This window comes from Coptis chinensis, chromosome 7 (genome assembly GCF_015680905.1).
Source record: "Coptis chinensis isolate HL-2020 chromosome 7, ASM1568090v1, whole genome shotgun sequence".
Lineage (NCBI taxonomy): Eukaryota > Viridiplantae > Streptophyta > Magnoliopsida > Ranunculales > Ranunculaceae > Coptis > Coptis chinensis.
In genome coordinates, this window is record NC_141462.1 from 18,801,401 (window position 1) to 18,827,665 (window position 26,265).

Sequence of the window (26,265 nt, forward strand, 5' to 3'; positions counted from 1 at the left end):
AATCAAAGCTTCATATTTTGTATTTTTGTACATTAGGCATGAATAAAATGTGAACTTCAAAACTTCATCTATTGATATGATTATTTTTTTTCTAACAATGATAAACAATTGATTATGTCTAAATGAAAAGGAGCTAGATCTTACTAAAAAAGAGGCTAGTGAAATCACGTTTAAGGTGCTGCAATGCAAATTGTAATCTACAATCATCTGATTAGCTTTGATTAACTACAAGAAAAAAGGTTTTATATCACTGTTAAAAACTGTGACAAAAAGTCTTTTGTCACTGTTTTTTTTTCCCAAAACCGTGACGGAGTGGGGGTCATTTATTTTTCCCCAAAACCATCACAAATATTTCCTCTAGAGAAGTTTATATCCACCGCATAAAATAGTAACAAATACTAAAAACTAGTCACAAAAAATGTATCTTTTGTGACAGTTCTGGCAAAACCATGATAAATGTTATAATTTTTTTTCAAAAAAAAAAACCTGTATATATTTGAAAACAAACATTTCACATTAAATTGGACCTACAACAAATATACACCTAAAATATAATCCATTAAAATTCAAATTGCATTCATAAATACTTACTCCATTGAACATTCCCATAGCAAAAATAGACATAAGACTTAGGCAATCAATAAGTACTTAATAATATACAAATGAATGGATTAAAAAAGAATTGTGACCAAGTCACATTCACGTCAAACACTTGTGATTAGTCTTCATCATAGTTCGAAAGACATTCTTAGAGACAAATAGTTAAGTCACTTTGCCCTTCCCCTTCACACCTTGTTTGACCTCTTCTTCACACCTTGTTGGAGATACCTACACCAAGAAAAAGAGAAACATCAAGATTTTCTTATCTTTTCCAATTCAATCCAAACAATGGCTTCAATTCAAACCACAACCATTATTCAGACCTACATGAGCAAGATAGTCCAACATCAACAAAAGCAAAACGATCGATATCATAAGAATAATACAATGTCAACCAAGATATCATATGGTATAAGACTAAGTGTACGTACTGATGTAGGTGTAATTCTAGCTACTAAAATTAGTTGCTCCTAAAAACCCTATGACCACCAAGCAGGTTCACATATGATTCAATACAAATAATAGCATTATATACTCCCAAGAATTCTAACATGCTCTTCCTTTCAAAATAGAATAATCTTTCTATTTAGCTAAATCAGAAGTATACTTAATTAATGATATAGATCCTAGAATAATTCAAGTGCTAGTGGTAATCAACTAGTTGTATGTAGATTTGTCATGCACACTTTGATGAACAATCACTAATGTATACACATTTCATTTCAAACTAAAGTAAATAAGGAGCATTCCTTTAAAGCTTAATAACTTGGGTACTCACTACCGAATTCAGATATTCTTACACCAAAACCCCAAGTAAAAGACCCCAATATCTCCCTTCAGCATACACAAAGAAGTCTCATTCATAGAATAACAATAAATATATCCCCAAGTTTTAAGTAAATTAAAAATCAGATCGTAAAGCTAATCTAATGAACATCTTTAGTCGCAATAACAAATCAACCTAACCAAATTCAAACTTTAAGCTCTGACATTAAAGCTAACCCACCTTACAACTAAAATATAAATCAAGACACTAAAACAACAAAGTTTATTCTTCCCATACTATACCTACAGCAATTAAATATCAACCCCTCCTTTTTCTTTCTTGTTTTCTTTTTTTATTTTAGTTCAATTTTATTTTTATTTTTATTTGCTAATTAGATGGGTCAAGCTAGGTGATGAGCAGATGGATTCGTGTGTTAATCTGTAGGCAACTCTAAAGTGCGACCCGCTCCTAATTACTCCAAGTAGAGGTGCCTACCCTATGTTCAAAGTAACCATGCAATGTAATCGGGTCTCATGCATGCAACTAAATGGCCGAACACCTAGTAGCTCTTCTTGGTCTAGTATATAATCCTTAACTACAAAGATAGTAACACAAACTGAAAATTGTTTATCAATTAAGTTACTATCACTACACCATAACAGCATATTTGTGACACAGACGTTTTTTCATTTGTGACGGCAGATTGGCGTCAGGAACGTTGTGACAGCTGTTTAGCGTCACTAATGGATGAAAACCGTTAGAAAAAATCAAACAATTACTTGAATTTTTCTTCGGTATATGCTGAAAAACTTTGTGACGGCATCTAGGCATTTTAAAGCATGCACGTGGCTAAGTCGTGCATCGAGTGTTAAATCTCTCTCCTAAATCAGTTCCAAGTTTTATCGACCTCTTCTCCTCCATCAAGCTCGCCTCTTCTCTCCATCACCGTTTTCAACCCGAAAATACCAGCGCAGCGCAGCCGCCAGCCATAGCCTCCACTAGCAAGTAATTCTCTCTCTCTCTCTCTGCCGCTCTTCTTTTCTCTATCTAACAAGCTACTTTCTTTTCTTCTCTCTCAACAGTGTTCTAAGTTTTGGTGCGGCTCCATTTGCGAGGAGTAACTTGCACAACAATAGATTCGGTGAGTTTTCTCTCCCTCTCTCTCTTTCATTTCAGAATTTAAGAAGCCATAACCCCATTTCTACTACTCCTTATAACTTATAGCCTTTTTTATTATCTCGCCTTATAACTTAAAATACACGATTAATCATAATAGAAACAAAACTACAATAGTTGAGCTCATATAATATGAAAGATCAGAGATACGGCTTTTGAACAAATGTAGTGGCGAGGTTTACTTGAGTTCAATCCCCTTTTACTGTTTTTGGTAGCATGTGTTGGCTTGGCAATCAATATTTTTGACCAACTTATTTTTAAACTATGCCATTGTTAGAATTTAATCATATGCCCCTCAGTTTTATTCATCAGTCCCTTAATGTTATAATTAATCCAGCCATTAAGCATGTCATTAGCTTGTATGGACTTAGAATCCCTTACTTGAGAACTAAATTAGAGACTCAAGCATCAAAGAAGAAAATAACAAAAAAAATTGGTACTCATTGGGATAGCGAAATCTTCTCGATCACAGGCACTCGGCTTGGCTCGTTGTTTTATGTTACTATATTCTACAATTGCATCCAACTGGATTGGAGATGAAATTAAATAAAATGGTTCCAGCTTTGTGATATGGATCATTGTTTTGTATTGTATGTATGTTACTGTAAGTGCTTAATTTGGTTAATTTGTGTGTTTGATATGTCTTAGGAGCAACAACATATATTGTCATTCAATTGATAGTGTATACCTTTTTATCTGATGCACCCAATACGTAGCGAATTTCAAATTATCGATACTTTTCTTTAATACTTAGTATAAATATATTTTTACTTTTAGTTCGATTTTCTTTAAATCTTAGTGTAAATATATTTACTTTGGTTGCTACTGCAACTTCCTTGGTCGAACCCAAAATTTCGTCAAGGTGTTTGTTTAGTCTCTTGAGGACTGGTTTCCAGGTTGTGTCATTGGTTTTTAGGATATATAGGGTACCTAGCTCTAATATTATATAGGTATTTTAAGTGGTATGCTTGACTTCAGACTAAGCACTAACTTGGGACCAGTTTCGAAAAATCACAACGAGCTGGTGCTAATATAAAGTTGTAACATTCTTATTTTTTTTCTTGCAGATGCTTGAGAAAGCTCTTGGAGATCTTGGGAATAGTGTAAAGACTTACACAGAAGCTGAGATTCGTGCTAGATATGGTCATTTCTTCGTTTGGTTCTTTGAACTTTTCATTGTACTATTTATTTACGATATATAACCTTATTATTTAGTTTTCTGACAATATGATGGAACTGTTCTTTTGCATTTTGCATAATGGTTATATATGTGGGCATGCTGAAATTATTTGGAGAAAGGTTGGGCTTGCTTTTAAAACCTTCACCATAAATCTAAGAACTTATAAGTTTCAATAGAGTTGTAGAATTGAAAAAACAAACCGGAATCAAAACCCTTGGTGAATACCAATTAAGGGGAGCATCATGACTTGTAATTATTTTGATTGCCCTAAGTTAGGCTATTATGACCTTGAGTCATCTTTGATTGATCAGTAATGCACTATTTAGTCCTACTTTACTGTTTAAGCTCTTGCCTCAGAATTGTACCAAAGCACTATTGTAAGCTCTAGTAGCACTCTCCATTGCTAATACTTGTGTAGAATGTGTCGAGCCATCTGAGAAGAGTGACTTCATTCTCTATAGCTCTAATTAGGAAATCAAAGATGACTGACCATTTCATTAACAAGGTTGTTATAGAATTAAGATACACGTTGTTGTTGTCTGGTAATGTGAGTGTGTTGTTAGCTAGTGTGTGTGTATCGTAACATTTTCAGTACTATTTTTAGACTAATTTGTTTTTCTTATGACTATTTTTAGACTAATTCATTTCAGTATTAAGTTTTCAGCATATCTCATGTCTTGTCTTTGGTTAGCAATTGTCATATTCAATATACTCAGGTGAGGTTTATACTTTCTCATCTTTTATTAGTTGATTAATGAAGTTTTCTTCTTACTTTGTGAAGGGCAAGTTTAGAGTTGACAAGTTCTTTTCACTTGGTGGGAGCTTTGAAGGTGCTTTATTTTTCTTAGACCTTGGATACTTGCGAAGAAGATATACCTTGTAGTTGTATATTATTGCACTTTAAAATTGATAAGTGTGAAAATTATTCGATAATAATTTTGAGAGATATAGAGTAAATCGTGAGTGTTCATCTTTGTGTACTTTGTAGACTATTTTGAAATATGAAATGGATTATTTGGCAATTTTGAGTTATAATGAAATTTTGAGTGTTGAAAGTATACTTGCGTATTTTGTAAATTAATTGCATTGTTTTTAAATAAGTTGTCTCTTTGACAATTCTACAAGGTACAAGACTGCAAAATGATTGCTCATATAGCAAAATAATTTTTTTTTTTTTAAAAAAAAAAAAAAAACTAAAACACGTTTAGTGACGCCATAACGCCGTCCCAAAAAAATTGACACCAGAATGCCGTCACAAATGTGAAACTGTTGTCACAAATTTGTGATGCCAAAACGCCGTCACAACAAAAATTGACGCCAGAATGCCGTCACAAATGTGAAAATGTCGTCACATATTTGTGACACCAAAAGGCCATCACAAAAATTACTGACGCCAAGATGCCGTCACAAAATTTAGTGACGCAAATTGAGACGCCAAATTTGTGACGCCAAATAGGCGTCACAAAAAACTGTTATGGTGTTGTGTATATAGTGCTCCCAAGTGAAACTTGTTAAATATGCAATGTATAGTTTTCAACAATTAAGCTAGACATGAACCAACAGGCATGGTTGCACTGAAGTTTGTCAACTATTTCACTATAGATGTGTCTCATAACTCAAATAATACAACTGCGTAGCTTCTAAAATAATATCTTCTTAATTTATTAATCAATACTAATTTTTTTATTCGTTTGAAGGCTCACCTATTTAAAGAAGTCATATACCAGTCTGTGTCTCACTTAACGCTTCCTTGCAACTTCGTTCTGCAGTGAGTGAACATAGCCTAAAAGAGAAAGAAATGGAAACTTTTTTGAGACAAATATAATGCAATATCAGTATATCAATATGACACACATAATACTAGAGTTATTATATAAACGCTCAAACATAATACTAAATATTGGATACACCATCAACAAAGTCCACATTAAGAATGTTGCACGGAATAAAAGACTTATGCTCAAACTCAAATAAAGGACACCCATCTTATAAAAGCCACACAAGACATGTTGATTACTAAAGCAAAAACTGAATAAACAAAGGACCCATGTCGGCAAAGCTCAAAATAAGCATGACCCTTTTTGCAATAGCTCAAATAATCAATGTCTCCAAAGTCCAAACGCACAAGACATACTTTCGCAAAAAGCTCACATGTTGCTAAAAAAGCTGCAAAACTACACAAAAATGGTAAAATGAAACAATGTTGAGAAGATGAGAAAGAGTTTTACCACTAGTAGTGGAAAACAAGAACCGGTCTTCTTGCCGTCTTGGTTGAGCATTGCTAGTTTTTTTTTTTTTTTTTGTCACTACAAACTTTTATGACAAGACCAAAATTGTATGTCCAAGTTTTCAATAGCAATTAGTAATTGGTATTTTTGTTAAGTTAAATGCCAACAACACTTAGGTAAAACCTTTGGGTGAATGGGTCATCAAAGAGTTATTCTTCTCATTCAAGACATGTTTGTCATTTGCCAGGGCCTCCATTTGCTCACATACTTGTTAAACAATGTGAGACCAATCGCAACCATAGTGCCAAAGGTTAACACCAAAATTATGCACAATTCACATTCCTCTCGCACAAGAAGTCTGCACAATATAGCTTATATTCATGCGCGTAGCTTGAAGGTCTTCTAGCTAGATAGAGGGATTTGTGCTGCGTACTCCAGTGTACAGAAGATTCATAAATTGTTAGGGAGTGAACAAAGCATATCCTACGATATAACCTTACATCTTCAGTAGACTAAAGAAAGTAAAAGTGCTCAAATTGGACTGAACACGAGGACAAGTAAACTTTAGTTCATAATTTTACACAACAAAAAACAAAAAATTTAACCATACCAGTTCCTAAATCTTCTATTTAAGAACTTGGCACAATTGAAGTTTCTGGCTTTCCATCCTTGCCTCTAAAAGCTTCGCTTTCAAACTATTCTTCTGAGCATCTCGTGGCCATTCAATACACCCTTTAATTCCTCGAGTTACCTGTGGATTCCTCGAGTCAGGTGAGCTCCACTGACCCATCAAACCTCGGGGCTGAATCCATCTTCGAGAGAAAAGATTCCTATATGAATGAAAAAGAAAAATGGGGAATAAATGAAAATGCAAAGGAATCACAAACCCACCCAAACCCAGAACCTTGAAGCCTAAGGCTTTGGCTAGTGTTCTACACAATCTTCAAAATTGAAAATCGAAGCTTTCATACTACCATAAATCTCACCAGCCATGCTTCGAATTTGAAGAAGAAATGAAGAGAGTGGGAGTAAGTGTTGACTGCCAATGAAAGATTAAAACCAAAATCAAACCTGGATTTAGAACTAGCAAAATGAAAGGGCGGGGGGAGGGAAGAAAGAAACCCTAACAAGGAAGAAAGGAGAAGATAAAGATAAAAATAACTAACCTAGTTCAATGATGGATGCAAATCAATCCTCTTTGTAATCGAGATTGGAATACCAATCGCAATCCTTTTTCATCCCGGTAGCCCATTGGAAGTTTTTTTATTTGTTTTTGGATAAGAGGGGGTGTATTTGATATTTGATATTGTACTGGTATAAAGCAAGGCCCAAAATATCGATATCGATCAATATATCGGTGTATCCAAAAACCGATATATATCGGATATATTGGATATATCTATTATTTTGGTGACTATTCCAAACTATTTAAAATATCAGAAATATCGGATATATCAGACATATAATATCGGAAATATCGGAAATATATTGTAAAATATCGGATTTATATTAAAAAATGGTCAAAAAGTCAACCAATATATATCGTAAATATCGGATATATCGATTATATCGGCGATATAAAGTTTTATATCGGAAATTCCGATATATATCGGAAAAAAAAGGGTTCTATATTCGGTGGATATATGTCGTAAATATCGATGTCGGTGTACCAAAATACCGATATATATCGGTGATATATCGGATATATCGGCGATATTTTGGTCCATGGTATAAAGTGCAGTTAGGTTTTTTTTTTTTTTTTTTTTTTATTTGATATTTGAGTCGTGGGCAAGGAGCACTTGTTTATAATCTGTTTACGAGCTGGTTTTAAATAGTCACAATTAAATATACCAATTATGACTCAACTATTAGAGCTAGGCTATTTTTGTTACGGTTCTGTATACGCAGGTGATAAAAACGTTTATAAAACAGTCACAAAAACCATTTTCTGCCATTTGTGACCGTTTCGAACAGAACAGTCACAAATAACATTTTAAAACAGTAAAAAAAAGCCTTTTTTCTACTAGTGATTTACCTTGATCCAACCTGGAAAGAGATGGACTTACCAAAGTACATTCCGATCCATAATCCAACCAATGATTGAAATTTCCAGGACTGAGATTGTGGATACAAATCAACAATTGAATGAGGCATGGAGAAGAATTTTTTAGATAAAAAGGAGATATCGCGTGAATTGAGAAGGAGAATATGGGGAGAAAAGGAAATCAAACCTATTTCTTATCGAGGTTTTTTTTTTATCAGTTGCCTGCCAAAAAACAACAACCCAAAGAATATTAAAAATTTGGAGAATAAACGTTTGGAGAAGGTGGGAACTTTAAAATTTTTGCCATGGAATTTAGATCGATTTTTTTTGTTGGATGGTGTAAAGGTTATATTTCGTCTAACCTTACAGGTGTAGGTAATTTGGAGGAGATAGAATGGTTGATTAGGTTTGACCGAGTTCGTATAGACAAACTGCCTATGTATCAAGTTCTCTCTTTGGGGGACTTGAATCAGGTCAGACGTAATTCCTCATCCTCTTTATATAGGCAAGGGGTTGCGTCTCCTGCTCTCGCGCGACAAGTCAGATCCAGGTCTTCAGGTCACTCCCGAGCCATGATGGCGAGTTATTGTGAAGTGTGTTTGAAGCTCTAGTTTTGATGGTAGTAATAAAGACATCCGTTACTGACCATTGAGATGAGTGAGAGTTTGGGAGATCGCTACCATAAGAGGTTGTTCATGCGTAGCGAGTCACTATGAAGCGAGCTCGTGTGATGAAGACTTCCGAGTCGGTTGACTACATATTAGTCAGATCGATTACCCTAGTTGAGTCGCTATGAAGCGAGCTATGAGGATGAGGATCGAGAATCGATCTGCATTCATGTTTGTGCTGGACACGTGCTTGATATTCATTAGATGTGAATATTATTCCCTCACAGATGGGTAACATTGGAGGGAGAGAGACGAAAAGACCATTTATATGGAAAAACCGTAAGTCTCACTAGTTGCAAATTAATAACTCCTGTACTATTAAAATGATGTGTGTATTTGGTTTCTCATTTGAATTTACACAAACATCCTTTCTGAATGAGTTTTAAGTGAAGGGTATAAATGGAAGGAAAAACTGAAATAACGAAGTAGTCCATTTTAAAGCATTGAATAGTTTGTTTTTAATATTTAATCAAGGGTATTTTATGGTAAAAAAAGTGCTGGTCTAATTTAAAAATCCAAATTAATTATGGTGTACTTTAGTAATAGGGATACTCTTAGGGGAGGTTGTAAGTCTCTTGGTTTGATTTAATGAAACGGGTCGATCAGCAGGGATTTTTTATTTTATTTTTTTTCTTTTCGCTATAAGAACGGGTCAGGGATCTGCCTTAACCACCAAACTTATTCAAAAAAATAAATAAATAAAAAAAAAAATAAAAAATAATAATTGTAACTCTCCACTAATTTTTCATGTGATAATAATTATCAAGGTAATGACATTGGATCAATTAAAAGTTTCTATATACGAAGATCAAACATGCACATTTCTTGCAAAGAAAGCCAGTTAAGCAATCAATCGTTTGCATAACAAACTTATATTAACTTTTGCACATATAATATCACTAAAAATATTATGCGCATTCTTCACGTGTTGCACTTAAACCCTCTCAAACAAAAGAATAATTTGACTGTTAGGTGCATATCATACCAACCTGTTGTTCCAAAGAGTTGGTTAATGGTCCCTTCGATCGATTCCAAGTAATAAGGAGTGATTGAGCAATAATGAATGTTGAATAACGGCAATTGAGGCTGTACGGAGGAGTTCAGCCGTACGGAGGAGTTCTATAGCAAAATAGTGCTTTCCATAGAAATCTTCCTTGTCTAGTGAGCTAGCAACTCAGAACTGCAACTTCTTTTGATTTTGGAAGTAATTTAAAGGGACGTCCTCTACTATTTTCAGCACCACTATCGACGAATTCACATTCCCCAAACCAAACAAGGCACAATCATAATATCTAAAAGTTTTTATTCAGTTATTTATGTCTTCTTCTATAGTAAAATTTCTATTCACTGGTGCTATAATTCTATGAAAGCTCCAGTAGGAAACAGATTTGTCAAGATTCAATGGCAAGCAGAAGCAGATAGAGATCATACTTATGCTTCATCCTATCCAGAGGGTACATACCGTTTAAAACTATTATACATAATGTCATCAGAATTCTATAGATCAACTAGACTTAACGCTTTAGTTTTACAAGCAAATGAGGGGCTCTCCATTGCTTCCTAGTTAGTCAACCCCTCAAAATGTGGTACGGTATTACAGAAATGAAATGAAAGAATAGAAAACCTGGGTAAATTCTGTCACTGAAAGTTTACATGCTCTATGACCACGACTTCACAAAAATTCTAGGTCCAGTAAATGGAATGCTTTGGAGCAAAGAAGCATTCCGGATACATAAATATCACATATATTCAAGCCATACACAAGATACATTTAACTGTGTGGAGAAACCATTGCACAGACTCATGTTTTAGTGACCTGAAGGATTTCTGTTCCATGATAAACATGAAGGGTCTCCAAGCTTCCTGCAAAATAGTAAGTTTATCTAGAAGGCAAGATGGTTAGAGAGCTTATGACTGAGGATGGAACTGGTTGGGATGTTCACAAGCTTAACAATCTCCTCCCAACCTTTCCTCAGTCAAAAGATTGAAGAGATCCTTATCGATCAGACCCTAGGAAGGGGAGATGGATAAACTGATTTGGTATGGGACAAAAGATGGAAAGCTGACTGTAAAGTCAACATACATCTACTTCTATCAAGATCCTAGCTAGTAAATTCAGGGACGGGAATTATTCGGAACGGGAATCCATCGGGTATAATTCGGTTTTAATTTTGAAATATTTGGAGAATATATGGTCATATATTCACTATACGGAAAACATTTGTCCATACGTTTGTTTTTGTATAATTCAATTTTCTCTAATAAAAATTCGTAGATATAAATCACTTTCATTTCACAAAAAATAGGTCAAAACACATACACAGTTACTTATATAAAGTGTTCTAAGTAGTATTTTAACGTAGATCTCATTTTGAACCACACATCACATACTAAACAAATGTTTTTTTTTCAAGATTTTTTTTTTAACTACCGAATTTTAGACCGAATTATTCCTAAATCTGAACTTTACCTGTTTAGAACTTTTTAATCCCAAATTATTCCAAAATCTGAATAATAGTCGAATTTTTCCCGAATAATTCGTTTTCAAAGATACTTAAAAAAAATCGTCTTTAATATGCAAATTAAACGCGAACTTACTAACAAGGGTCAAGATAAATGGGAATGTCAAACTTCAACTATGCATGGCACTATAAAGAATTAATATCTGGAAATCATAATTGCCTGCTGTTAGTACCCTACGCTCTCAACCAATCACTAAGGTCCACGTGTCCAACGTCCAGAGTTTGATCATGGATCTAACATACGATCTATAACCCAAGTCTACTCCAAGAGTGATAGGTCAAGCACACGACCTGACACACCAAGACATACATACTATCTCTGCACAATTAAAAATTCATTAATTAACAACACAAGGAGTCAAGCATATTGTAACAAACATCTATCCAAGAGCCAAGTTAATTAACACGTCATTAATAGAGGGGAGAGAGGAGCTCAACAAGTCATTACTTTATAACGGCTTCATGCATAAAAGGAAAGGACAAGGTCACACTTATAAGGGTGGGGGGAGGAGGGGAGTCCAGGTTTCATCTCCATTTTCTCGATGTCACATTCTCAATCTTCAATCTCCATGGAACTATGATTGGCTTGATTCGAGTATGGCAAAAAGACTCGATACGTAGGCAACTCTTCTCTAAAGGAAGAGTAGTGCAGCCATTTATCTATCAAACCCGATCTCAGGTTATAGGTGAGAGATCTATACCTTAACATTGGCGCCGTCTATAGATCGAATTTCTTGGAAATTCATTTACTCTACTCTATCAATCTTTCTAAAGATTTGTATTTCCAAGCTCACGAAGCATGTACTCGAAGCGATAATCTACCAAAATTTATATGATTGCAACGTCAATACATCGTAGGCAATTGGAGGATCTGTCAAATCAATGAAAGGCAACCAGGTCGCATGCTAAACAATTAGATAAGTACTCCACGATCCTTTCAAAACTCATTTGCGGTTAATTTTGAAATCATTTGTTTCTAATCCAACAAAGCTACTTCAAAACCTTGTGGATAGATACCTTTGTTTACATATTTATATTCATGGTGCATTAGTTCCATATTCAAGTTCTTTGTTTCCGAACAAATATCATATTCACTAGCATGCACATACGACATACCATTAATCCGATACTATTTTTGTATGGCATCAATAAACTTGGCAATCAGATGGGTTACTTCATCCTGCCTATGCAACGCCATCGTCACTAATAATAGATAGAGACCTGGCTTTTATTTCGGTGCATTGCACTTTAATTAGCTAAATATTTTGTTGGACTTTTCAATTAAGTCATTCAAGTTAGGAAGTCTCTACCATTTCTTACTCAGGAAGAAGCATACTAGGTCGTTCAAATTCTGAACTAAGGGCTTCACGCCTTATTAATTTGTTATCTTGGACATAAACTCTAGTACTTGAGCGACCTAATCAACTACAGTCTGTACATGACGTTAAGTACAATCATTTGATACCTATGCTGCAATAATTTCTTTTATTCCATAAAACCATTGTACTTTACAATATCAAAAGAAATTTTGTGAATCATTGGAAATATTCTAATTAAAAGTTGCTTGATATTAGCTATCTCTTTTTAATTATGACAAAGAGTTGCTTGATATTAGCCATCTCAATTTCAATTAATATTTATAACCGATGCGCGCTTATTACATTTAGTTCTTGCTTTTGCATGAGCCAATGATCGTTACACTATGTTTTGTATTTCCAATTCCTAATATCAAGCATAAGACGTTAAAAACAACATAATCCAGCAAGTAGATGGATTCTTATCTCCATTGATTATTTGGTTGGATAGACGTCCACCTTAGTTACTATACCAAGTTGACGCCAAAGTGAGTATTTCTGATCCAGTGAGCATGCGCGCAGGATTGAAATGGTTTTGGCGACTCAAGTGCAATAGTTCCAAAGATCTTTATTGACCTAATCAGGCCAACAAACCAACAATCTTAACAAGCTGATTCAATTGATAGTTTGTCCAAGTTCCAACTAGCAGGTCGTAACGACGTCCAATATCCAGACCTTGCTATAGATCTGACTGCAGATCCATGCCGAATCACTTCGGGTGACTAATATCACCCATCATATCCCTCGTCTCTAGCTTTTTCCAAGAGAAACTATTAGAATGCAATTTTTATTTCAAATTTCTGGCTGACATTTCTACTTCATACAGTTTTCTATATACACTTGTATTCCAAAGTTGTGCATTCTAAGAGGTGGAAGAAGGACAGACGAAAAGATGATACACGTCTGAAAGTTTGCCACTAAACAATCATACTAATCCATATGGACGAACTGACATCATTCTAAGATTTTGAGCGACCTGGCCTAATCAAGGACATGCCGAATCCTGACGCAGAAGCAAGTCTTTCTAATCCAGTGGGCATGCAAGTCATCCGAATGCCTTAAATTATGTTCATCTCGTTAATGGGAGCTACATTTCATACAACGCAATTAAGTCATAATGACATCCAAAATTTAGAGCAAGCTTGTTATTGATCAACCTGCAAATCCATGCCGAATTCATTTGGACCGACTTCCATCTTATTTCAAAAGGCTACTTAACAGTCGACTTGTGTTGGACGGAAGGAGCAAACTAGCTCGATCTATCACAAGTCGTTTGCACCCTAAACTGGAGGCTAGCTACAACAACTCTGAGCTGGGGCTAACTAAAGCCGTCTGCCCACGTCTAGTCAAGTTATAATTTGGGCTCAATACTCTATATATCTCTAAAATTATTACACTTGATTTGTACTAATTCTTTGTTAGCAGTAGCGAGTTAGTACAAATCAGCAACACTCCAAACTGAGTGCTACGAAGGAGTCTACAAATTCAGCACTACTTAAGCAAAGTAGTTCACCATACCGCGTACCATACAAAATGGCGAAGACGATCTCCAAGTTTTCCATATCAATCATATTGATGCGCTCACAAAGCTCAATATCAATCAAACATATTGATGCATATCCAAGGCTCAATATCAACCAATCAGCTTGATGCTTTACTAAGAATCAAGTTCAAACCATGAACTACGATGTCAAATCACAATCAAGAACGCTCAACAGGAATCAACCATATATAGTGACGCCCCCAAAAGGCTAGCTATCACCCATAGTGACGCCCCCAAAAGGCGTACAAATTGACTTAACGCCTATGCAAGGGTTAATCCCGATTCAACTGTAATTGCCAATCAAAGGCTAATTATTGGTCAAATTCAATCAAAGGTTCCCCCAAAAGGCCCACAAATCAACTTAACACCAATACAAGGGGTAAGTTTGATTCAACTGTAATTACCACTCAAAGGCTAATTATCAGTCAAATCCAATCACAGGTCTTCCAAAAATACCACAAATCAACTTAACACCTATATAAGAGTAAGTTCGATTCAACTGTAATTACCACTCAAAAGCTAATTATTAGTCAAATTCAATCAAAGGTCCCCTAAAAGAACCACAAATCAACTTAACACCTACATAAGGGTAAGTTCAATTCAACTGTAATTACTGCTCAAAGGGTAATTATCAGTCAAATCCAATCTACGAACTATGATCTATGAACTACGTACTATGAGCTATGAACTGCGATCTGCGTACTACGATCTACGAACTACGAAGTAGGACCTAACACATCAACTCGCAACAAAGTTCTAAACAACAAACAACATCCAGCCTACAAACACAGAAAATTCAATCCACAACAATCTCCATTTCAAACCAGGTAAGACACGTGGTCTCATTTATTATCTTTCTTTACACCACTATTCCAAAAACAGTGATCTAAAGAAAGGGGGCTTTGTTAGTACCCTACGCTCTCAACCAATCACTAAGGTCCACGAGTCCAACGTCCAGAGTTTGATCATGGATCTAGCATATGATCTATAACCCAAGTCTACTCCAAGAGCGATAGGTTAAGCACACGACCTGACACACCAAGACATACATACGATCTCAGCATAATTAAAACATTCATTAACAACACAAGGAGTCAAGCGTATTGTAACAAACATCTATCCAAGAGCCAAGTTAATTAACATGTCATTAATGGAGGGGAGAGATGAGCTCAACAAGTCATTACTTTGTAACGGCTTCACGCAGAAAAGGAAAGGACAAGGTCACACTTATATGGGGGGAGGGGATTCCAAGTTTCATCTCCATTCTCCATTTTCTCCATGTTACATTCTCAATCTTCAATCTCTATGGAACTACGATTGGCTGGATTCGAGTCTGGCAAAAAGACTCGATACGTAGGCAACTCTTCTCTAAAGGAAGAGTATGTGCAACCATTTATCTATCAAACCCGATCTTAGGTTATAGGTGAGAGATCTATACCTTAACACCTGCTAGAACTCAAATGTTCTTATGGAGAACATATATGCATAGTCTAACTACTGGAGACTTGAGGAAAAGAAGAAATATAGAGAGTGAGTTTGAATGCCCTTCTACTATATATGAGGGTATTGAAAGCCCCATTCATATTTTCTTTGAATGCAATTGAGCAAGAAGTATTTGGTTTGCAACACTAGCTAGGTTTGAGGGTGGATATGGTCTCAAACCAGAACATTAGAGAATGGATAGATGAGATTTGCAAGTGGGTATGCAGCAAAAAGGACATGTCAGAGAAGGGTACCATCCATAGCATGCCCTATATATCATGCATTACATATATGTGGGAAGTCTGAAATCGAATCAAGTTTGAAGGTGCTAATGGTGATAAAGAAGAAGTGGTCAGAGTAACTAGGAATCAAGGAACAAAATGCATGCAAGCATTTGAGGAAGTTACCAAGCATAGAAATATGACAAATGAGGTTTCTACCTTATCTCCTAACTCTAACTCTGATTCTTCAGATTCTCATTAATATATTGAATGATATTTTTCCTCTAATTCCATATGATATTGTCTGTCTAAGAATGGATGTTTTTTTATAGGAACTCTAGATGAGCTGGAGCACTTGTGTGGAGTGGTGAAGGCATAATAGCAGGAGTAGGAGTAAGAAGCTTTAGGGCAAGAAATACATAAGAGGTCGAGATGATAGCAGCTGAGTTGCAGTGAAGTTGGCAATGACTTTGGAAGGAGCAAAATTCTTGTTTGAGGGTGGCAACTCTACAATAATCAAAACTCTAAAGAATACAAGTTGCACAATTAGCTAGAATTTAGAGGTTGTTAGTGATGTAGAACATAGAGCCTATGTTTATTGTCTAATTGTTTTTAGTAAATCCAAATTTTTAATTTACTAAAAACAAACTATTTTTGTTTTATTCTTTAAGCCTAATTTAGAAGTGCCTAGAAGTCTAGTTTGTGAATTCTAATAGTCTTAGAAGGTTACTATTATGATATATAGATAGATTAGGAAAATATTTTTTTAGTGTTTTAGTAGGTTTCTAAGATGATTTGATGGAGTTCTCTATATAAAGAGCTTCATGGACGAAAATTGTAATCAACTCATTAATATTATCAATAAACTTATATTTAAATTTATCTCTTTTATGTTCTAATGAACAATTTATATCGTTTCCGCTACGATAGTTAGAAATTCCATTTTGAGGGACTCTTATGTTTTTTCCGTTAGTTTGCTACTTTAACTGGATAAATAACTGGATAAATAGATGTTTCAATGGGGAAGCAAATGATCTAGCACAATGGGCAAGCCATAGCCCGGACATACATAGAGCTTCTTCCGAAGTGTATGTTAAATTGTCAATTTCTCTATAAATTCGAACTTATGTGAATGGTCAATTTTATTCATATATAAGAGGAGGTCTCGGGGACATGTGAAGGACTGGACATCTTCACATGTCAACCCTCCCCCTTAACAGGTGGTCCTTGCTTTTTATTTTTATAACACTTCACCTAGTATGAGTTGAGCCCGAGACCTCTTAAAAACCAGATGCTCTGATACCATGTTAAGGGGGAGTGTTGACATGTGAAGATGTTTAGTCCTTCACATGTCCCCGAGACCTCCTCTCATATATGAATAGAATTGACCATTCACATAAGTTCGAGATTATAGAGAAATTGACAATTTAACATGGTATTAGAGCCACTAGTTTCTGAGAGGTCTCGAGTTCAACTCCTACCATGCGAAGATGTCAAGTCTTTCAACCTATGTATTTTCAGCGATGTCCCGCTGAGGGAGAGTATTGACATATATGAGTCTCTAATATATTAATATAATTGACCCTTCACATAAGTTCGAGCTTATGGAGAAATTGGCAATTTAACAGTGTATGCTTGAAAAAAATATAATCCCCGTATTTGTTTAAGTTATTTATATTAATTAATGTGTGGTCCCCCTTAACAGATGGTCCTTGCTTTTTATTTTTATAACACTTCACCTAGTATGAGTTGAACTTGAGGTTTCTTAGAAACCAAATGCTCTGATACCATGTTAAGGGGAGTGTTGACATGTGAAGATGTCTAGTCTTTCACATGTCCCCGAGACCTCCTCTCATATATGAATAGAATTGACCATTCACATAAGTTCGAGATTATAAAGAAATTGGTAATTTAACATGGTATCAGAGCTATTGGTTTCTGAGAGGTCTTGGGTTCAACTCCTACCAGGTGAAGATGTCCAGTCTTTCAACCTGTATATTTTTAGCGATGTCCTATTGAGGGGCTGAGAGGGAGTATTGACATATATGAGTCTCTAATATATTAATATAATTGACCTTTCACATAAGTTCAAGCTTATGGAGAAATTGGCAATTTAACAGTGTATGCTTGAAAAAAATATAATCCCCGTATTTGTTTAAGTTATTTATATTAATTAATGTGCGGAACCTCTTTTTTTCTTCCTGGTCAAATACTGAAATCTTACGCATCATTTAGTGAGCTAAAAATCACTTAATCAGCAACCTAAAACTTGTCCATATGGAGCAACTGATCGATTGTACATGAGATGTTAAAAGCTGGACAATTAGCTGGTAAGTTATTACATTTCAAGTGGAGTTTGCTGCAATCTGCAATTGTGCTAGACTATTAAAAGTTATCTTTCTGTTTTTTTTTTATCCATTTTCGGCTTTGTACGTGCAGTCTTAAGAGTTAGCAATGAATATATGCTAACAAGATCCATACAAGAGTTGACATACAAAATTCAAAGGGGTTGGCAATGAATGTCAACAAGATTCATACACTTTAATTAATTGTATAGTCAATCTCCAAAAGAAAAGCTTCTAGGCTGGCAATGCCAACTGATTACTCATTCTCAACTCAACTCAGCTCACTTTCGTGTCTAGAAAATTTGGAACTCGCTGGATTGTGCTGTTATCCAACTTACAACCTGCGAAAATTTTGGATTGGACGTACATTTGAGTTCTCTCCTATAGCAGTACAGCCAACTAAGGGATACCAATTGAAACAAATGTTTGTCCACTTTGTTACCGTGTGAATAGAGCGTTGACATAGATGAAATGATAAATGGTTTTCCTGACTTTGGTGTGGATAGAAGGACCAATTATCGGTTACAATATCAGTGGCATTAGTAGATTTCTTAGAAAGAGAAAATCCTCTAAGCTGGCAAGGGCATGTTCAACTCTTCAAGTAGATATATTTGTACTCACATTCGTGTGTGACGAGGATTGTATCAGAGTTGATTTTGTATTTTTAGTTGCCCTTATAAAATTTCTTGGTCCGTCCTTGATTTTTAACCCTACTTAGGTGTCGAATGGACTTGAGTTTTGAGGCTGAGTCCAATGGTTTTGGACTGTTAAAACAGCAAACCCCACAATAGCACAGTATATGGGGTTAGCTTGATAGTGTTGTTCGACCCAATGGTTTTTCTTTTAGCCAAAAACAGTCACCCCAAGTAGCTGCCACTCACACAGGCGTGTAGGAGAGAACAAATTTCTTTTGTAACCGCCATTCACACTAGCGTATGGCTCTTTGTTTTTTCATGTCCACCCCATTTTACCCTTTCTCCCATCTCTCTCCCTCTTCTAACCGCCACAGTGATAGGCGTGTAGATTTATTTTGAAATTAAACCGAATTCTAGCCGCTACCCACAGAGGCATGTAGATTTATTTCGAGTTTTTTTTGTGGCCGCCACTCGTTCTGACGTGCAGAGCATACGCTATATCGTTAAAATTGATTGTATACATAGCGAAACTTATACCGATAGCGTTAGCGATTTCACGCACCATTGGATCACAATTTACCAGATATTTGGTGTTTTGCCACACCATTGGACTTAGCCGAGGAATCCCTTGTTTGTTGCATTCCAAGAATGAGGAACCGCTGTATTCCGGGCAGGCAAAAAATGGTGTAGTGTTAATTTTAATTTGAGAACTAGTGAAAATTGATTTTACATAGATTTTGAAACTTATCTTATCTTTTTCTCTTTTGGTAAAAGCAAGAACATACAAAAATCACCGGAATTGGAAAGAAAAATGCAATGAAATAAAATTGATTTGGCTGTCAAGAATTTTTCTTAAATAATTCTAAATTAATATATTATAATATATTCAACAAAAAACATGTCTTCTTATTTTTCTAAGTTTATATTACGAAATCTCGGAATATAAGGCAATACAACTTGCCAGCTTAGAACTTTCTTATAGAAGAAGGAGAAAGATTGGGGAATGAAACCTTTGTGCAACGGGATACAATTTGTTATTGAGGATGTCGCGTACTTGAACAAAACAACCATCCGGAAGCACGTGATTTTGATTATTTTTTTATTGGTAAAGTCGTGATTTTAATTATTGAATGATGATCCATGAATGAAGATAACTAGATTTTGGACAAAAATTTAGAAAATAGAAACTTGAAAGGCACACGATTATGGTTCAACATATGACAGACACTGGCACACTGCTATTCTGAGGAGTGCGCCAGATTTTATGCTCAAGGCATCTAAAAACACGTTACAAACTTACATTTGAAAATTCTTAAAATCCGAAGGATATATGCTAGCAGCGGTAAACATTGCTGAAATTACCAAACGAAAAGTTGTTTTCTTAATCATAGTACAAAATATCCTGATATATCGTGATATTTGGGGATATCTATCCAGATTTTAGAGAAAGATATATAAATATCACGATATGTTTAGAGAGATATACGACTGCAAATATTGGTGATATTTTGACGATATTTGTGATATTTGGAGATATTTTGTGATATTTTGCAATATTTTGCGATATTTTGTATATATAACAATTTTATTTAATATTTACCATTATATTTCAAATAAATATAAATAATGTATCATTATATATTAAGAAGTATCCACAATATCTACGATATTTTGGATATATCTACGATATTTGCATGTGAAACAATGTCAAATATCCCCAAAGAGAGAGATATATCCACGATACATATCCAGAAATTGAGTATCGATAAATATCAATATCCTGATATTTTGTACTATGCTCTTAATAAGGTTGTATGCAACTCACAAAGTGTGTGTGTGTGTTTTTTTGGTATCTGCAATTTTATTTATGTGATATTGCGAAATGTACAAACAACAGCTAGTTAGTCATAAAAAGGTAAAAGTATCATGATCACACATTACACATTGTGGAGGCCTTATACACCAATAGAAGCAAGAAATGGACCTGAGCCCCTCATTCCAATCCGGTTACATGTAAACTCCTCTTATTCGACCCGTCCCATATAACATCTCTATTAAGAAATCACAGTAGGGGTACAAACGGATAGGTTCGGATTCGGATATGACTGTATCTGAATTCGAATCTGAAAATTTATACCGATATCCGAATCCGAATCCGACGGATATTAAAAAATTTATCCGAATCCGATTTCGGATCGGATATATATATATATATATATAATAATTATTATTATTGTTATTATAGTTTTATATTATTAGTTTATGACTTTATATAATATTTTATATAATAATAAATTAATTAATTAATTATATATAATAACTATTAATTTTTTAAATTGGATCGGATATTTTCGGATGCGGATATGACAGTATTCGAATCCGTATCCGAAACCAGTTCGGACATAAAAAATTATCCGAATCCGAATCCGATATCCGAAATTTTCATATAATATCCAATTTTTCGAATACGAATTCGAATATTTGGATATCCACTTGCACCCCTAAATCACGGTCTCTTTCTCATTTTTCTAATTTTTTCCCTTCCTCTTTTCACCCTTTGGAGAAACCCCATTTGCATTCTATGTTTTCTCCTTTAACTTGTGATTTCCTTGGATTCTCTTTCAATCAAGATCGATATCATTAAATTTTGAGAAGTGTTGTCTGAAATTAGCTTCTTTTAAATCTAAAATTAGATTTGTTTTAAGCTAGAGAGGAGTTTTATACGTTGAAAGATTTGAGCTTGAATCGATGAATCCATCGTTTTAACTTATTTTTTGAAGGAAAATTTAAATTGGAGGAGGAGGAATCTTATTTTAATATCTTTTCAATTCAATTTTGTATGAGTTTGTGATATTTATATATGAATTTGTGCAATGACACCTTTTTTTTTGTAATTGACTTTTTGTTCTTTAGTTCTTATAAGAATTTGATGCTCTTTCGATGGGTTTTTCTTTTTTAGTGCTGTGAATGGAAATTAACTATGTAAATTTATTTATGCAAGAATAAAATTCACTATATAAAAATAAATTTGCATAGTGGAATTTCTATGCAAAAACAAAATTACATAGTGATTGGATTTGTATGGAAAAATCACTATGTAAAAATAAATTTGTATACTCAAATTTGTATGCATAAACAATTTTACATTGTGATGGGAGCCAATTTGTTCAGCATAGATGAAGAAGAAAAATAGGAAAATCAATATGTAAAAATAAATTTTCATATAAAATCACTATGTAAAAATAAATTTGCATAGAACAATCACTACGTAAAAACAAATTTGCATAGTGAAATTTCTATGTAAAAACATATTTACATAGTGATGGAATTTGCAGAGAAACATCATTATGTAAAAATAAATTTGCATACTAAAAATTTTCTGTAAAATTATTTTGCTATGCAAAATTGGTTTTTTTTATAGATATGTGGAAGTCTGTTTTTTTATTTTTGCATCTCGAAATCATAATTGGAACAAGATTTTCAAATGATATAATCTTCAAATTGTTTTCAATCTCGAAATCGTAATAAAAAATCATATCTACAACCTTCCATGTCACATCTATCTACCACTTTTCTCATTTAATTTTATCATGATATGATGTTAATCTTCTTTCATTTTGTATTATGTTCAAGTGATTTCTATACAAGTAGAAAAAAATTGGAGTTCTCTTGTTGAAAAGGGAGGAAAGAAGAAAATAGTGCGGGGGTATTTTTGTCTTTGTAATTTTTTTTTTCTAAAAACAGTGGGTTTTATGGGTTTGTCCGTTTTGGGTGGGTTTTTTAAGGAACTTTTTACCGGGCAGGGAGATTTATCATAAAACCTGCCAATAAAAGTGGTACCACCACTGTTAGCAATTCGGGATACAAGAATTATTCGGTACCGGAATAATTCAAGTTTTATTTGTTTACATGTTAGAAAAATTCAGTCAACAATTCGCAATACGTTAATAATATGTTGTATGTTTTATACGGGTATTAAACGTTTTGAAATAAAAGTTTGGATTTCAAACATTCAGTACACTTAAACAGGAATGGTAATATATATTTGACAATATAATTAAAATGTTCCACCATTTTTACTCTATATAAACTCCAATAATCCATATATACAACAACTAATTATATAATTGTAACTCACAATTCTTAGCTGCTTTTCAAAAATCTGGTCATATTGTCTAGTGGGTTCATTAGAAATTGAGTGTTTGAATTAAGTGAGTTAGGCTAGAGTCTAGTATTTGACTCGCTCAAACATTAATCATTTTCTTCCCCAACACTTTTTCTATCTCTTTTGTACTCATATTTAGGGTTATTTAGGGATTGGTCCTACTTATTTAGGGGTATTTAGGGATAGGTCCTAAAATTATCTATTATTAGGCTTTAGTCCTACTTCTATCGATTGACTTTAAGTCAACTCAATTGACTGTGGTCAACTCATTTTATAATAATATATTTTTCAATTTTTATCAAAATGGCCAAACTACCCTTCAGCGTGTTTCGCATGTGACTTTAGAGTCGTTGAAAATGGCCAAACAATGGGCGCGTGTCAAAATCGACCAAAGATATTTCATCAACTTAAATTCACCAAAGGTATTTCATGAACTTAAATTCAAACTCTTTAATGGCGAAAAGTAGGACCAAAACCTAATTAACTCAAATCTGAGGAGGGTTAACTCTTAAAAGACTAATTCTATATTGTATCAAATTCTAATTTTTTTTAACTTAATTGGTTGATCAGACCAAGGATATGGTTTGCCAATAGGAATTGGGATTTGAGTCAACGACTCATTTTTCACATCGAAATAGGATACAATATTATTCAAAACCAAAAGAATCTTATCCCCATTTGCAACAAGAGTTCTAAGAAATTATTCAAAACATTTACGAAAGTGACTGATGTGGAGGGTTAGGAAGAGGGCAGGATAAGTTTAATTATATATGGGTCGAAAACTTCAGCCCAGGGTGTTGGTTCAAAAAAATTGTTTCCAAACACATAGATTTTCTAGCGTTGGATTAGACCTCTTGGCAAGCAAGTGAGCGGACTCCTTTCGCCATTGAAAATTGTCGCTGTTGGTTTTGGTATCAAAGGAGAATATATCCGTAGAACCTTCAAGTTTCTATTTTTTTGAAGGTTCACCGATAATACCACCCATCATAAAGATCTTGGACCCAAGAGCGACATAACCACTACACTTGCCGATTTCAGGGTAAGGAATTATGCAAATAGGAGCCAAAAGAGTTTGAACATTGTTGATACACTTGCTAGGATCGACCCAGTACCAATAACCACTATCACGAATAGAGAAACGGAAAAATAGTTTCTTCGCCTGTTCAGAGTCAGACTTAGAACAGCGATGTAGAGAAGAGGACGAAGACTCACTCACCTTCAAATCAGGAGCTTCTCTCAAGTCTGAGCAACGACGCAGAGATGAGGACGAACACCACAAAGGGCTCACCTTCAAATCAGACATTTCACTCCTGCCTTTCTCACCATCCATCTTTCTCTTCTTCTCGACGATTTCATAGAGGCTGTTAATCATCCCTCTAACTTTTTTTGAACTTAATTGGTTTATCAGAGTAATTATGCTTCAGATTTTTGACACGTGTTGATTGTTGGCCATTTTCAACGACTCTCTAAAGTCACATGCGAAGCACGCTGAAGTGTAGTTTGGCCATTTTGATAAAATATGAAAATTATATTATTATAAAATGGGTTGACCACGGTCAACTGAGTTGACTTAAGGTCAATCGATAGAAGTAGGACTAAAGCCTAATAATCGATAATTTTAGGACCTATCTCTAAATACCCCTAAATAAGTAGGACCAATCCCTAAATAACCCTCATATTTATTTTAGAATGTAGATTTGCAAATTGTAAGGGAAAATAATAATTGGAAACAACACATCCATGTCTCTATGTTAGTTTACTCTTTTGAATTGCAAAAAAAAATGTTCTTCACATATACACAAAAGCTTTTAAAAATGTCCTTCATAGTTTACTTTTTTGTTCTTATTTATGTATCTTCATGCTATTCATCCTTACAAAAATTTGGTTTTTCATTTTTATTATTATTATATGAAGTATTTTTAAAATAAATTTTTGAATAATTCAGGAATTTGTGTTTTATACGTTTATAGTGAAAAAAACGTGAATTATTCCTAATTATTGAAAAGTGTGGAAGTATTAAACGTTTAGGCCTTCAAAAATTCGATGTGTATTATTCGTGAATTGCTAACAAGAGGTACCAGTGGCCAATCGACTTAGGTAGAAGGTAGATTTGCTCGCTCGCCTATCGGATGTGCCTACCATGTAGGATCACTAGCCTGGTCAGACCCAAGTTTGGCAAAAAGTGTGTTGGTAGTTTTCTTTTTTTTTGAAGAATGCCCCCAAAGAATGACTCTCAAGGACAAAGCGAGTGAAAGAATCACTCCCAAACCCAAGTTTTTTTCATAATCACTCTCAAGGACCGAGTAGATGAAAGGTCAAATATACCCTTGAAGCGAAATAAAAAATGGGTCGGGTAGATGAAAGGTCAAGTATACCCTTGACCCAGTGTATATAGTATGAACAATCATTGTTCATATACAAAATATGCGACCTCATTGTTCATACCTATTGGAGTATGAACACTCATTGTTCATACCTCATTGCTCATACATATTGTAAAGTATGAGCAATGATTGTTCATACCTACTAGAGTATAAACAAAGCGTGTTCATCCCTATTAGAGTTATGAACAATGGATGTTCATAACTCATGACTATGAACAATCATTGTTCATAGTCCAATTGGGATATGAACAAAGAATATTCATAGCTCATGACTATGAACATTGATTGTTCATAGTACGTACAATATGGACTATGAACACTCATTGTTCATAGCTCGTAGTTATAAACAATGAGTGTTCATAGCTACCAAACTATGAACAATCATTGTTCATAGTCCAATTGTGATATGAATAAAGAATGTTCATAGCTCATGACTGTGAACAATCATTGTTCATAATCCAATTGTGGTATGAACAAAAAATATTCATAGCTCATGACTATGAACATTGATTGTTCATAGTACAGTATAGACTATGAACACTCATTGTTCATAGCTATGAGCTATGAACAATGAGTGTTCATAGTTCGGTAGCTATGAACAATCACTGTTCATAGCTACTTTCCGGTATGTTTACGTTCACACTCTTTCTCCCCACTCGTTTTAGAATCCCTTTCTCGCCACGCGTTTTAATGCCTTGCGTTACTAATTAAACAAAAATTTATATATTAAACAATTCCAAGTTGTTCTTCAGCTCCGAAAGTTTGATTTATCCCAACCTTCCATAGGCCACCGTAGAGAAAAGAAAAACATGTTCACTCTGTTAAAAATTGATATATCATACACAATAAACTAAAGTTTTATTGTTACACAAGGTATAAACAAGTGGAGCATACATCATCGTGGAACTTTATTGAAAAAACTAGCTGCTACCAGGTGTGTGTTCAACGGAT

General features: G+C 34.5%; 1 long non-coding RNA gene across 1 annotated transcript; it reads right to left on the reverse strand.

Moving 5' to 3' along the window:
• Positions 1-541: 541 nt before the first annotated feature.
• Positions 542-7,232, reverse strand: LOC147486433 (uncharacterized). Its single transcript, XR_015201659.1, has 5 exons — positions 7,117-7,232; positions 6,937-6,989; positions 6,561-6,780; positions 5,426-5,505; positions 542-828 (listed from the first exon to the last, which is right to left on the reverse strand). It is a non-coding gene; the product is annotated as an uncharacterized LOC147486433 (long non-coding RNA).
• Between the last annotated feature and the right edge of the window lie 19,033 nt (positions 7,233-26,265).